The sequence below is a fragment of the Staurois parvus genome, unplaced genomic scaffold (genome assembly GCF_062004578.1).
Source record: "Staurois parvus isolate SC_StPar_1 unplaced genomic scaffold, SC_StPar_1.0 ptg001642l, whole genome shotgun sequence".
Lineage (NCBI taxonomy): Eukaryota > Metazoa > Chordata > Amphibia > Anura > Ranidae > Staurois > Staurois parvus.
Window position 1 is genome coordinate 25221 of NW_028319438.1, and position 15571 is coordinate 40791.

Here is a 15571-nt window from a genome sequence, read left to right on the forward strand (position 1 = left end):
CCTGCCATTGCCTTCTTACGGAGTATTGATCTGTAAACGTCAAAGGTCCTGATGTTGGTGTTGCTATAGAAGATTTGTATGGTATAAGAGATGCAATTTAAAAGCTTTAAAGCGGTATTAAACCCAAATACAAAAATATGGTCTATTGACGCTTACCAATACTTAAAAGGAAAAAAGCCAACAAAAAAAAATAAAATGCCTCCACCACATTTTATTTTTTCTTTTTCTATCTGGTAACTCCTGCTCAGTTTAATTCAGTGTGTGGCCTCATCCCCCACAACAGAAGTTGTTTATTTAACCATTTGACGCCCGGCCCTATAGCCGTATGGCGTCCGGAAAAATGTACTAGCTTTCCTGGAGGCCGCCATATGGCATCCTCCCGCACATGCGCAGTTCGCGTGCTTGCAGAGCCGCGCAGCGGCACGATCTGTCACCGGCCGTGTACCTCAGACACGACAGATCTGAGTACCGGCCCCCGTTGCCGGTACCATGTGACCTTCTGTGACCAATCACAGAAGGTCACATGACAGTTGTATACAATGGATGCCTCCCATTCATGCCATCCATTCTATACTAGTGTCTAGCTGTGAATGGTCACAGCTAATCACATGCACATGTCATGTGATTATCTGTGGCCAAATCACAGCTAAGCACACAAAAAAAAAAAAACCTGAATGAATCGATGTCATTCAGGTAAATGCTTGCTTATAGCAAAGTAATTCTTTGCTATAAGCAAATTGTGTAAAAAAAAAAAAAATACTGATCCCTTCCCCAAAGTAGTACAATGTTACTATGGTAACATTGTACTACTTTAGACATAGTGAAATATGAAAAAAAAATCTTGAAAAAAAATGTAATTTAAAATAAAAAAAAAATATATATTTTTTTTTTTTTTCACACTGTCACCAGTCAGTGTCCCTGATCACCGCCATGCCAGTTATATGACGACGCTGTACTGCACTGGTGACAGTATGTAAAAAAAAAAAAAAATAGTGAAAATGTTTTTTTTTATTTTCTGAAAAATGACAAAAAAAAATTACAACTTCAACAAACTTGCCATGCCTCTTATGAAGTACGCCGGACTGTCTACTTTTCAAAAAGGGGTCATTTGGAGGATATCTGTACTGTTCTGACATTCTTGGACCTCAAGAAATTAGATTGGCCAGTACTTCAATATTGATCAATATTCAGAGTTTTTTTTTTTTTCAAAATTTTCGGTCTTTTTTTTTGTTAATTTAGCAAAAAATAAAAACCCCAGCGATGATTAAATACCACCAAAAGAAAGCTCTAGTTGTGTGAATGACAATTGCGCGGTCATACAACATTGTACCCAATCTAAAATTTTATCATTTTCTTCAAAGTGTGAGAGCGCTGAAACCTGAAAAATGGCCTGGGCAGGAAGGTGTAAAATTGTTCGGTATTGAATTGGTTAATTGACTTCCAAAGAAGGGACATGCTGGAATGTTTTCAGATGATCAGCAGTTGCTGCCACTGTGATCATTGTATTCTGGCAGCTGCACCAATATATAGTCCCTGCAGGGGAATTCCTCCATCCATCTCATTTCTGCAGATGAAGGAATCTGATCAATTTTCTTTCACTCAGCCAGTTTCGCAGAATATAAACAGCGCCATATCGCATTAAAATTGATCAAAAAAGTGAAAGGGACAGTGTAAAAAGTTATTTTGATTTTTTTTAATTATTGTTAAATTCCTTGGAGTGTCTACTTTCCAAAAAGGGGTCATTTGAGGGGGGCGGGGTGCTATCCTGGCATTTCAGGGCCTCTGAAACTGTGATAGGTAGTGCGGAAATGAAATGAGGAAGTGACGCACCTTCCGGCTTTCAAAGCGGTCATTGGATTTCAGACTCCTGTATGTGGCTAGACTCCCAAAAAGTCTCACACACGTGGTACCCCCATACTTGTTAGAAGTAGCAGACTGTATTTTGGGGTGTAATTCCACATATACCCATGGCTTGTGTGAGAAATATATCATTTAAATGACAACTTTGTGAAAAAAAAAGTTTGTCATTTTTCCAGAAACTTGTGGATAAAAAAAAAAAAAAAATCTTCCATGGACTCAATATGCCTCTCAGCAGAAAGCTTAGGGTGTCTAATTTCCGAAAAGGGGTCATTTGGGGGTGTTTGTACTGTCCTGGTATTTTTAGCACCTCAAGAAATGTGATGAGCAGTCAGTAAAAGCTGTGTAAATTCCATGATCAATAACAGTTTGTAGACGCTATAACTTTCACACAAAAGCAATCGACATATACTTATTGGGATTTTTTTTTTTTTTTTTTTTAATCAAAAACATTGTAGCAGAATACATTTTGTCCTAAATTTGACATTTTATTTTTTTTAGATATTTTATGACAGGAATGAGAATGTGTAGTTTTTTTTTTTTTTTTTTAAATTTTTGTTTATAGCACCAAAAATAAAAAGCGCACAGGTGATCAAATACCACCAAAAGAAAGCTCTATTTGTGTGAAAAAAGGACATAAATTTCATTTATGTACCGTAATGCATAACTGCGCAATTGTCAGCTATACTGGTGCAGCGCTGTATAGCAAAAATATTTGGTAAATTTCCATTATCTATACCATAGTTTGTAGACGCTATAACTTTCACACAAAGCAATCAATATACACTGATTGGGATTTTTATTTTTTTTACCAAAAACATGTAGCGGAATATATTTTGTCCTAAATTTGACTAACTTTGAGTTTACTATATATTTTTTATAGCTGAAAGTAAAAAAGTTTTTCTTTGAAATTTTGTCTTTTTTTTTTTTTTTTTTTGTTTATAGCGCGAAAAATAAAAAGCGCACAGGTGATCCAAAACCACTGAAAGAAAGCTCTATTTGTGTGGAAAAAAAAAAGGACAGAAATTTCGTTTGGGTGCAGCATTGCATGACCGCGCAATTATCAGTTGAATTAGTGCAGCGCTGAAAAGCAAAAAGAGGCCTGATAATTAAGTGGGGTAAATCATCTGGAGGTAAAGTGGTTAAATAGTAAATGCTGTAAATAACTTGAATAATAGAAATCTTGAGCTTTGCACCTTCACACCTCAGATCACCCTAATTCCTGCTCCTTCGCACCTCAGATCACCCCAATTCCTGCACCTTCATACCCCAGGTCTCAATTTCTCCACCTTCACACCTCAGATCCCCCAAATTCCAGCACCTTTTCACCTCAGATCCCCCCAATTCCTAAACCTTCATACCCCAGGTCCCCCCAATTCCTCCACCTTCACACCCCAGTTCACCCTAATTCCTCCACCTTCACACCCCTGATCCTCCAATTTCTGCACTTTCACACCTCAGACCCCCTCAGTTCTTGCTCCTTCGCATCTCAGATCACCCCAATTCCTGCTCCTTCGCATCTCAGATCACCCCAATTCCTGCTCCTTCGCATCTCAGATCACCCCAATTCCTGCTCCTTCGCATCTCAGATCACCCCAATTCCTGCTCTTTCGCATCTCAGATCACCCCAATTCCTGCTCTTTCGCATCTCAGATCACCCCAATTCCTGCTCTTTCGCATCTCAGATCACCCCAATTCCTGCTCTTTCGCATCTCAGATCACCCCAATTCCTGCTCCTTCGCATCTCAGATCACCCCAATTCCTGCTCCTTCGCATCTCAGATCACCCCAATTCCTGCTCCTTCGCATCTCAGATCACCCCAATTCCTGCTCCTTCGCACCTCAGATCACCCCAATTCCTGCTCCTTCGCACCTCAGATCACCCCAATTCCTGCTCCTTCGCACCTCAGATCACCCCAATTCCTGCACCTTCATACCCCAGGTCCTCCCCAATTTCTCCACCTTCACACCTCAGATCCCCCCAATTCCTGCACCTTGCCACCTCAGATCCCCCCAGTTCCTGCACCTTCATACCCCAGGTCCCCCCAATTCCTGCACCTTCACACCTCAGATGCCCCCCAATTCCTAAACCTTCCCATCTCTGACCCCTCAGTTCTTGCACCTTCACACCTTAGATTAGCCCTAATTCTTCCATCATCACAACTCAAATCTCCCCAATTCATGCACCTTCATACCTTAGACCTCGATTCTTGCTCCTTCACATCTCAGACAACCACAATTCCTGCACCTTCACATCTCCCAATTCCCTCTCCTTCACACCTCAGATTAGCCCCAATTCCTGCAACATCACCCCAAATCCTGTAACTTCACATCTCAGATCACCCCAATTCCTGCACCTTTATTCCTTAGACCCCCTCAATTCTTGTTCCTTCACATCTCAGACCACTCCAAATCATGCACCTTCACACCTCAGATTACCACAATTCCTGAACCTTTTCCTATTGGCTGTGTGGATAAATGCAATAATTGCAATTTTATGAGAAGGCCATGGGCCTGTTAAATATTTTTTGTAATAATAAAATGTAAGAGGGGGTGTTTATTCCCCCAAATGTTACATTTTGTATCTTGTGAACTCTTTGGGGCACCTCAAAAGTCCATTTTCTGTAGTGTTTGAGAATACCTTGCGATATGGTGCCCCCCCCCCCCCCCCCCCCGAGAACCCACTTTAACAATCATGGGTGTTCAAGTTTACGAGATCAAATTCAAAATCCTAACACTGACGTACAAAGTGTTTTAGTCATGGACTTAATCATCCAGTGCTTATCTGTTCCTGTCCAAAATTTATGACGCTGGCCAGCTTTTGGAATGTGCGCACATAAAGAAACTCACACTGACACGTTTGGTCTGTGAAAACTTCTCTCTAATTTATTGAAATGAAACCGTGAGTTTATATATGAAAAATGATGCGAACATCACGTGATAACAGCATAAGCATTATATTAGTCTTTGATTGGTCACTTTACACGAAAACAATCCCCGTCATGGTATAGGTGTGATCTTCTTCAGTCTTATCTTAAAAAGAGAAAAACATTCTTTTGTCTTCCAAATCACACGATGGGAGGGGGTCTGTTCCTGTGAGCAAATATTTCTTAAGCAAGGATTTCTTAAAGTACCACAAAGCCCAGCAGGCAGAAAATATTCACACAACATATGTATTAAAGTATAAAAGTAAATATTTATAAAACTTATAGAAATAGAGTATATATATATATATTCAATAGGAAACGAAATAGGCATTTTGCCAAATCCATCACAGTCCCCCCTTAAAATGACTATTTTACTCTGTCCCTATAAGACCTCGCTCATCTGTCCTTATGTACCTTGGAACTCTTTTGTGCTGTACGTTAGACAAGTGATGACTATTTCATCACCTCCCTTGCCACAGACTTTGTACATAAGGAAGTCAGATGCTATCCCTACAAAATTGTGAGATTACTATTGGCGGGGAGGGACCGTAATGGGGTGTAAGGTTTTTCTTCATCCATCATATGGGGATCCTCTTGGTCCTGGTTCAGGAAGGTAGGTGTTCTGTTGTCTACAGCTTTGCTTATTAACTTCTTTACAAATGGTAGAATACAACATACAATCAGAGCTAAAAGAACTAGAATTATTAGTACAGTTACCCCTATTTGGGCGAGCACTTTTTTCCACCCACTCATCCAGCTAAAATATTGATCCCACGGGTCTGAGATACCTGAGTTCTTCTTCAGCTCCACTGACAGATCTTCCAATTTATTTATACCCAGAGTAACCTTACCATTCGGGCCAGTATTGTCAGGAATATATGTACAACATGTTCCGGTTCCTTCTATCATTTTACAGACACCTCCTTTTTCTGCTAAAATCATGTCTAGAGCCATCCTATTCTGGAATGTCATGTAGGATGTAGGGGCTAACTGGTCAACGATTCCTTGAAGGGCATCCCTGGTGTAATTCACAAACCTCTGTTGGTTGTAGTATATGTAATTTATCTAATCTACATTTTTATTAACAGTTATCATGGGAATCAGGGATTCAAAACCTGCTTTACTTGGTCTTTGGCTTTAAATTTATTAGACACCCCCCTTGGGACTCCAATGGCATCTATATACACATGTGGGTCAAAACTACCAGAAGGAGCTTTTCGTTTCCTCCTATGGCCAGGCGTTGGGTCAGAGGTATTCTCTGCTAGGATGTGGAGAGGCATAATGGCCTTTACAAGGGCATACTCACCAGTCCAAATCCCTTCCAATCTTATTCTAATCTTTTGGTTCCCAGTAATCATCCATGACACATATGTATACCTGGTCACTACTATCAGAACATGCTCGTTGTGTCAAGATCATATAGATTACGGTCATAGCACCACATGGGATCTATACTACAGAAATCAAAGGTGTAAATAGCTACATGAGTGTTGGATGAGTTGTACCAAAATATAGTGGTGTCACCTATTTCGGTGATATCCACCTGTTGAGCCTCTGTCAGACTCATTAGAAAAAGGATATACAATATAGTTGTCATGGTGTAGATGACGCCTTTCCCTCAGGGTTCGGGACTTTCTTGCAGTGGGAGGCATGTATCCAAGTGTTCTTCCTGGCCACCTTGTCAGAAGGGGCTGTGGTCAGCAGAACTTGGAATGGACCATCATATCTTGGCTCAAGGGAATGTTTCCTCATAAATGTCTTTACTAATACCCAATCTCCGGGTAAAAGGCTGTGAGTTCCTGTATCTGACTCAGAATCTGGAATGGAGAAAACACTTGGACATGGATACGGGTTAATTCACGTGATAATACAGTCACATAATCAGTTAACACATCAAATTGTAATTGCAACTGTTGTGGAAAATAACAACCAAATATGGGGGCTGAGCTAAACAAAATCTCATAAGGGGATAGGGAGTGTTCTCTCTTGGTGTGTATCTGACACTAAATAGGGCAATAAGCAGACTGTCTGGCCAACTCATGCCAGTCTCTTGGGCTACTTTTAGCATTCTTTCTATTTTCCCACTACTTTGGGGGTGATAGGGGGTATGGAACGCCAGAGTGACTCCTAATGCCGCCCATATTTCTTTGGTTACTGAAGCTGTGAAAGCGGGGCCCTGGTCACTCTCTATCACCTCTGGAAGCCCATATCTGCATACAACCTCAGTGAGGAGTTTCTTCACAGTTGTTTTAGCAGTCCTGTTAGTTACAGCAAAGGCCTCTGGCCAACTGGAAAACATGTCCAACACCACTAGGGTGTACTCAACTGCCCACTCTTTGGCATCTGGATATGATCAATTTGTATCCTTTGAAAAGGGTATAGGGGTTTGGCCAAGTGTTTCTGTGGTGTCTTCTCTGTGCGTCCCGGATTGCATTTTGCACAGATGGCACATGCTCTGCAAAAATTGTTCGTCGATGTGGTGATTCCAGGCGCTATATCGTACTTGTTGATGACAGAGTTCATGAGGCTCTTTGACAGATGGGCTGCTCCGTGTGCCCACTGGACTACAGCTGGAAACATATTCTTGGGTAAACAAAGCCTCTTGTTGCACTCAAACAGACCGTCTTTGAAAATAGCTCCTCTCCATCTCCAGCTTTCTTTTTCTTCTTGACTTGCTGCTTCTTGGAGTTCCTTGAGGTAGTTTCTGTCCACAGGTAAGGTCTGTAAGGTGAACATTGGTTCCCACTCTCCGGTCACCTCTCCTTCCATTTCTGGTGGTCCCATGGCCGCTCGTTTTGCCGCCAAATCTGCCAGATTATTGCCTTTGGCTTCTGAAGAGTTTAATTTCCCATGAACTTTTACCTTCAGAATAGCCACTTGAATGGATAGAAGGAGTGCTTCCAGCAGTCATCCAATGGCTGCTCCATGTCTTATGGATGTACCTGCCGCAGTCATAAATCCTCTTGCCTTCCATATGGGTCCAAAGTCATGGGCCATCCCAAAGGCGTATCTGGAGTCTGTGTAAATATTGGCTCTTTTACCTTCTGCCATTTTACATGCTGTAGTGAGGGCTTGAAGCTCTGCTTCCTGGGCAGATAAAGTTGGTGGTAATGCTCCTGCTTGTAGAATTTCAAATTCCGAGGTCACAGCATAACCTGTGTGGTACTTGCCTCCTTCATCTGCATATATGGAGCCATCCACAAAAAGTGTGTAGTCAGGGTTTTCCAGAGGAATTTCACTCACTGTAGGGAGATGTGTGGTTTCCATGCATCATTTCAAGGCAGTCATGTGGAGTAGTACAGGGGTCTCCTTCTTCACCTTCGCCTTCTTCTCCCCCCCTCGAAAAATGGCAGAAGGGTGGCTGGGTTGAGAGTGAGACACCTTTGGAGGGTCACATTGTCAGGAATGAGGAGGGAGATTTGCAACCGTAGATGTCTGGCCGTGGACAGGTGTCGGGGTTGTACTTGATTCAGGATGGCAGCAAAGTCATGCGGTGCCAGAAGAAACGGGGTGTGGTAAAACGAGGTCTGAAGTTCTGTCCAATAGTGCTTGAGCAGAGAAGACAGCTCTTAGAGATGAAGGACCACCCCTAGCTACGGGATCCAAATGACAAGAATAGTACCCAATGGGTCTGGTTTGCCCTCCATGTTCTTGAGCTAGGACCCCCGTGACGTGGCCTTGCTTTTCTGACACAGTTTGAAAGGTTTCTCATAATCTGGAAGTCCCAAGGCAGGAGCGGTGGATATTGCTTGCTTCAGCAGAATAAAATTATCCATGGCCTTGCTTGACAAGGTAAATGGCACAGACTTGAGAGCATCATAAAATGGTTGCATATGGACCGATGCATCAGGGATCCATGCCCTGCAGTAGGATATGAGTCCGGGAAAGGCATGCAGTTGTTTAGCTGCTTTAGGTTGGGGAATATCCTGGATTACAGCTACACGGTCCCCCAGTCTTGTTTGAAAATACTGCCATAAGGGGTGACACGGGTTTGCCCATTTCCTAACGAGAGTTGGGGCGTGGTGGTTGATATTCACGCTGCCCGTCTCGGGGGTCCCTGTCTTATCTGGGATATCTTGGGGCTCTGCATTCTCTTCTAAAGTGTCCCCGTTTCCCACAGTTATAACAGGTGATCCTTTCCCTGATATTTGGCAATGGTGGTGGACGAGTGTAGGTGGGATCTTCATCATTGACCACCATGAGGGGCGCTGGTTTTTTTCCTTTTTTATTTTCTATGCCTCTGGCCACCAACAGTCATCAGACATCTTCATAGAGCGGTATTCAGGGCGGTATTCTCAGCCCTGAGACAAAAGCAGTTGAGAGCATGTGTGTTTGTGCCTTTTCATATTGAGAGAAGCCCAGATCATCAAAGGCCTGTATGAGTCTGGCATAATACTTCTCCACAGACTCCCCTTTATCTTGGGTGATGTCTTGAATTGTGGTAGTCTGATCCGCCAATTTCTCCTTTGTTTAGTCGTGGAGCTGGACACAAAACTCCACGCCTGAAGAACAGGAAATAGCACTTGTCAGGCAGGCATCATTGAAGCCCATCTGCATAACTGGCCAGAAAACATGTCCTGCTTTAATTTGGCATAGACTGAGCAGGTCTTTCCAAGCAGCTGAGTAAGTTTCTTGTATCTGCGGTAAAAGGGCATTGGCTGTTTCTCTGGGTCAGGCAGACTCGTCACTAAGGCCGCTGCTTGTGATGGGGTAAAAGCGACATACATTACCGGTGCCCCTTCCGGTAATCTTGAATGTCGGTGTTGTCTTGTGTACTGTTCCGGTTTAGTTTGTACTCCACTGTGCGTGGGTTTGGGAATCAAATCTATTGGTGCCCTTGTCGCTTGCAGCTGTCGATCACTCCATTCAGATGCATCGTCATTCAGTTGGACATCTGACATAGGTTTGGGAGTCATACCTATCGGCATCCTTCCTGCTTGAGGTTGTTGATCATCCGACTCGAATACATTGTCATTCATGTATCCGGCTTGTGAAGGTGACACTTCCATATTGGGGAAAACGGGAGTGTGATAGGAACCATCCTGGTTTAGAACAGGGAGAACTGGGTATATGCTTTAGGCCTTCCGGGTGTACCAAGATGGCCGGCGAACGGAAGTGCACTGGGCTGGGCAGGAAGTGACAACACAGGTGTAGCAAGATGGCTGCTAGAAGGAAGTGTACTGGGCAGGAAGGGACAAAGCAGGAGCAGCAAGATGGCTGCCATCAGGAAGTGCACTGGGCAGGGCTGGGGTGGTGGGCATAAAGTAAGCGTTAGACAAAGGGCAGGGCTGTCCCTCCCCTCCTCCACCCCACATTCCAACATAGGGCGGTGGTTTTAGCAAACTTCCAATTACAATTTTGTGATACAAATACATTATACAATTGCCATTTTCTTGAATTTCTTCCAACTATCCTTCTTTATACAACACTTTTCCAGTTCTGTACAAAACTTCTGTCACGTTCAGCAAACCTTTATCACATAACATTCCTCTCTGTTCCTACAATGATTTATGCCAGTCCTGACCTTCAGCTTACAAACTTTCGCTACTTACTATAACTTTAACTGCTTCACTTCCTTCACAATATGACATGCCAGTAATCCTTTTCAATATTTTAACACATTAATGGTACACATAAACAGTTTATTTTTTTATTTTTTTTTTTCCCTGTAGCAATACCTGTTCTGTCCACTACTCTTTGTGGATAACTTCGGCTACATTATACCAAACTTCTTGCTGTCCTCAGCACATGTTTGTCAACTAAGACATCTTTCTTCTCTTTTTTTTTTTTTCCCGCCATACCTCCTTATCTTTAATTCCACATACTTTTCCTTTTCTCTCTCTGCAACCAGGTCACTTGCTAACATTCCTTTCTAGGGGTCTTATCAGCGTCTGACCCATCTCCTCCCCCCTTCTCTGTCCTTCCTAACAGGAATCTAAGACACTTCACAGGCTGCTGTCCAGACTTTCCTTAACCCTTAACAAACCCCAACCTTCTGTTATGAATGGCAAACATTAGCTTACAGACACACATTTAGGACATAACATAGCAGTCTATCTTGGTGGGCCATGAGTACAGATCACTGAGTAACTCTTCCTAGCCCCAAAAATGGCTAGGGCACCCGCTGTCACACTACCGTGACGCATATCCGACACCTCCTCTGTTGTGGTCAACACACAAGGTTACCACACACCCAGAGAAATTATGTGTCAAAACCCTCAGTAGGTCCACTCCTCTTCCACCTCAAGACTGATACATAAAAACACACAACAGAGACCCAGGTAACAGATAAGCACATGCAGGTATATTTAAATAAACTCCGGGCATACAAGGTTACCTGCCTTTATTGACCTTTAGCAGCCGTACTAGGCACAGGTATGAATCAACAACAAAGACAGGATAAGCAATGGTAAGATAGCAAAATATATCTTACCATGCTCCGAGAGGTGATCAAGCTCTCCGGCCTGTCCAGTTTGACTGACACCGAACGCCTTTTCATGGCAGCTGGCTGCAGGTTCATTATTCAGTTCCCGGGTTTCGGCACCAAATTGTTTTAGTCATGGACTTAATCATCCAGTGCTTATCTGTTCCTGTCCAAAATTTATGACGCTGGCCAGCTTTTGGAATGTGCGCACATAAAGAAACTCACACTGACACGTTTGGTCTGTGAAAACTTCTCTCTAATTTATTGAAATGAAACCGTGAGTTTATATATGAAAAATGATGCGAACATCACGTGATAACAGCATAAGCATTATATTAGTCTTTGATTGGTCACTTTACACGAAAACAATCTCCGTCATGGTATAGGTGTGATCTTCTTCAGTCTTATCTTAAGAAGAGAAAAACATTCTTTTGTCTTCCAAATCACACGATGGGAGGGGGTCTGTTCCTGTGAGCAAATATTTCTTAAGCAAGGATTTCTTAAAGTACCACAAAGCCCAGCAGGCAGAAAATATTCACACAACATATGTATTAAAGTATAAAAGTAAATATTTATAAAACTTATAGAAATAGCGTATATATATATATATATTCCATAGGAAACGAAATAGGCATTTTGCCAAATCCATCACAAAAGCTGTCCACCATACTGCCCCGAACTACATCACCGACCTAATATCCAAGTACCGCCCAGCACGCACACTCCGCTCCTCACAAGACCTCCTTCTCTCTAGTTCCCTGGTCTCCTCCTCCCATGGACTTCTCCAGGGTATCACCCATCCTCTGGAACTCCCTGCCCCAATACCCATCAGATTATCACCTACTCTCCTCTCCTTTAGGCGCACCCTGAAAACCCATCTCTTCAGGGAAGCCTACCCCACCCCCTGCTAACCTGCCGACCTCCTCCACTCTTCCAACCACTCCATCCCCCACAGCTATCTCCTCCTGTGCCACCATCCCCTCCCTCCTAGATTGTAAGCTCGAAAGAGCAGGGCCCTCGATCCCCTCCTTTTGTATTGTATTGGTATTGTTCTGTCCCCCTTTGTAATGTACAGCGCTGAGCGAACCATTGGCGCTTTATAAATATTGTATTATAATAATCTGAAATCTATGGCTTCACTTTGACAGTCTAATTCGCTGTTTGTTCTGCCTCATGCTCCTTGTAGGAGGAAGGTTGCTTCTTGTTCTATCTCTCCAATCTAAGCATTGATAGTGTGATCTCTGTAACTTAGTTCTGATGAGATAGCGATAACTTCAGCTTCAGTTGGATACCACAGTCAGTGACTCAATCGATAAGACATCTTGTAGATCTTGTGAAGTTTATTCCATAAACAGAGAATCTTACAACAATGAACATCCGATAGGTCAAAAGATAATGTTTCCTGCTCCATGACATGAAGCTAGAGCTGCAATGCCTTACTGGGAAAGGGGTGAGGCCATCTATACAGCATTAACTAAACCAAAAGGAAAGGGAGGAGCAGAAACAAAATATAAACACTTAAAAGGCATATGACAGTCATGTGAAACATGGCACTTTTCAATCCATCATTTCTAGGTGGATGCATCAGCTCATTTATCAGGCCTATGGTATGCTAAGGGCAAAGTTAATCCTTTCCAGGTTAAGGACAATTCTACTAGGAGTATCAGCAATTCCTGGGAAATTCAGTAGCAATCTTCTGTTCAAGTTTGTAAAGCTCCTACTTGGTCTTCTCTTCATCATCTACAAATTTCTACCAGGTAGGTTATCTCACCTCTGCAGATGCCAGTTTCTGGCAGAAAGTCTTGTAGATGGATTTGTAATGGGGTTGTCCCTGTTTTGAATGTATTGGCTTTTTGTTGCTCACATCTCATTTTCAGTGCTTTAGGGACATCCCTACTAATCATGAATATGAAGTCTTTTCTGTGCATCAGGACGACAATTAGGATTTTTTTGTTTATCTAAAAGTTTATCACCAGACACAAAAATCCCTCTCATGTCTAGTGCTTGAGACTTAGAAGCTGGGAGGGGTTCCTTTTTTTTCCTTTTGGTCCATTGACCTGGGTGTGGCAGTATAACCCAGTAGTCATGAACATCTGTGTTCTGTGATATACTACAAGAAATACAATTTTTGGGGTTGAATACCACTTTAAACCCCCAAAACAGTGCATTGTAGCTGATCAATTTTTAGATGTGATAGCAACATTGTCACCTGGGGGGGGAAAAAAAAAATACAGCTTCTCCCACATCACCTTTCACAATCCCCACCACTTCGTGTCAGCCTGGTGCCCAAATTACATCCTGCAGCTTGCCTACTCTCTGCAGACAACAGGTACTTCATCCTTCATTAGAGAGGAATGCATCAAGGAGAGGACCTTTGGCAGATTGAAGCGCTGTCTAGGTCAGAATGCAGGATCTGGCTGATCATTACATACTGTCCAGAATTTGTTTTGGAAGCCAGGAGGCAACAATTGACACAGAGGGGAATGGGAGTGCACTTTACCTAGTGAGAGGGCTATATTCCTGAACAGTTCAGAGGATATTTTTGAAAGCGAAAGGTCCAAATTCAGCTTCCGGAGTCACAGGGGAAGGCACACTACACAAAGTCTTGATCAAAAGAATAAGCCAGTTGTCTGGAACAAGACCAGCACAGAAACATGAATTTCCAGTTTTACTGTCGCTTCTTTGAAGAACTAGTTTCCTTTGATTGGCAGGGGAGGACGGACGACATTACAATCTCCACCTCAGTTAGAAGCAGCTTTGTAGGCTCCCTACACAATAGGGCCACCAACTCAGGCACTAACCTCATGGTGGCATCAAGAAAACACAACTGCATAAGTGGGAGTGGAAAAGAGGTCCATGATCAGTTCAGAGGGCGATTTGTGAAATTGAGAAACAAATTTAACATCCATAGAATCACATGGTAGAGAACCAAATTTAGTGTCAACAGAATCACAGGGGAGTACATCCTGCACAAAGGCCGTTGTCTGGAACAAGACAAGTGCAGAAACCTGGCCCTTGACTTGTCCCCAAGAACACAGCTTCAATGGTCATGCTGTTAAAGCTGATGTCCAGCTTTACCGTCACGTCTTTGAATGACTAGTTTCCTCCGATTGGCTGAGGGTGAATGACATCACAATCACCACCTCAGCCAAATCAGAAGAAGCCTTGCATTCAGAGAAGACAAATCTGCCTACAAAATGGCTGAGCACTACTTTGAAATTAACAAGTGTGGAACAGGATGTTCACATCCAACAGCCAGAACACAAGGCTATATATTGTACATAGCTGAGGCTACAGTTAATACAACCAAACTGACTGCAAAGCTGGAGATCAGTTTTAAAGCCAGCAACCATGAGGTGGGGTAGTAAATTGGTCCTTGAGACAAAAGAGCCAAGATCCAGAAAGACTGAGTATTCACCAGGAGTCCATCAGGTCAGATTATATCTGCCTGGACCGTCCAGGAACCAAGCACTGGAAAGCCTGTGCATCTCAATCCTGCGAGACAAGGAAGGGCCTTCCAAAGAGGTAGAACAGGTGTGGATCAGGATCCACTGCTTCTGGTAGAGGACCCCTATACCTGGAGACAAACCTATTCATTGTACCCCGCTTGCTGCAGCAATACTTCTGGTCCCTCTGACTGTTAAGGTTTGCCAAAACTGTAGCATGTCCAGTTGAATCCAGATCAGAGGACCCACTAGGCTGGAGGTCCATCAGTGCAAGGACAACAAAGTCACCCCAAGCTCCAGAATTTGGAAAACATACATTCTTTAAAACAGTAGATCCACTGTTGAGATTAGACTGCCAGATCCACGGGGGGGGGGGGGGGGGGGGGGGGTGCAGACTACTGTTGACCAACATACTCTTTAAAACAGGTACAAGGCTGAAGAGAGTTTGGGAGGTACAAACATTGTAAGGGCCTTGCTAGTCCCTCATGGTAGACTTGGGTGGGTGGTTGGTAAGGGTGCAGGAAGGTCATTGACATTAGCAGGAGTTCTAAAGATCTAGGAATCCTGAGTGCTCACAGAACCAAGATTATATACTATTAGAAACCAGCGCATGAGTCCAACATTATTAATCCCCTTCCAGTCACATGGTCTTTTATTCTGATTTTCCTCAGTTCTCCATATGCTTGCACCAGATAATAAAGTTGAGAATTCTTCAATTTATACCCGACTGTGAACCCTAAGAATTCTAGCTGCTGGGAAATAACAGATTTCATTGTATTCAATTCTGGTGGTAGAAGCTGTACAGGTAGATGGCTCTCAGGCCTGGATTTAATATACCGTATTTTCCGGTGTATAAGGCGACTGGGTGTATAAGACACCCTAATTTTCCAGTTAAAAACATAGGTTTTGGGATATACT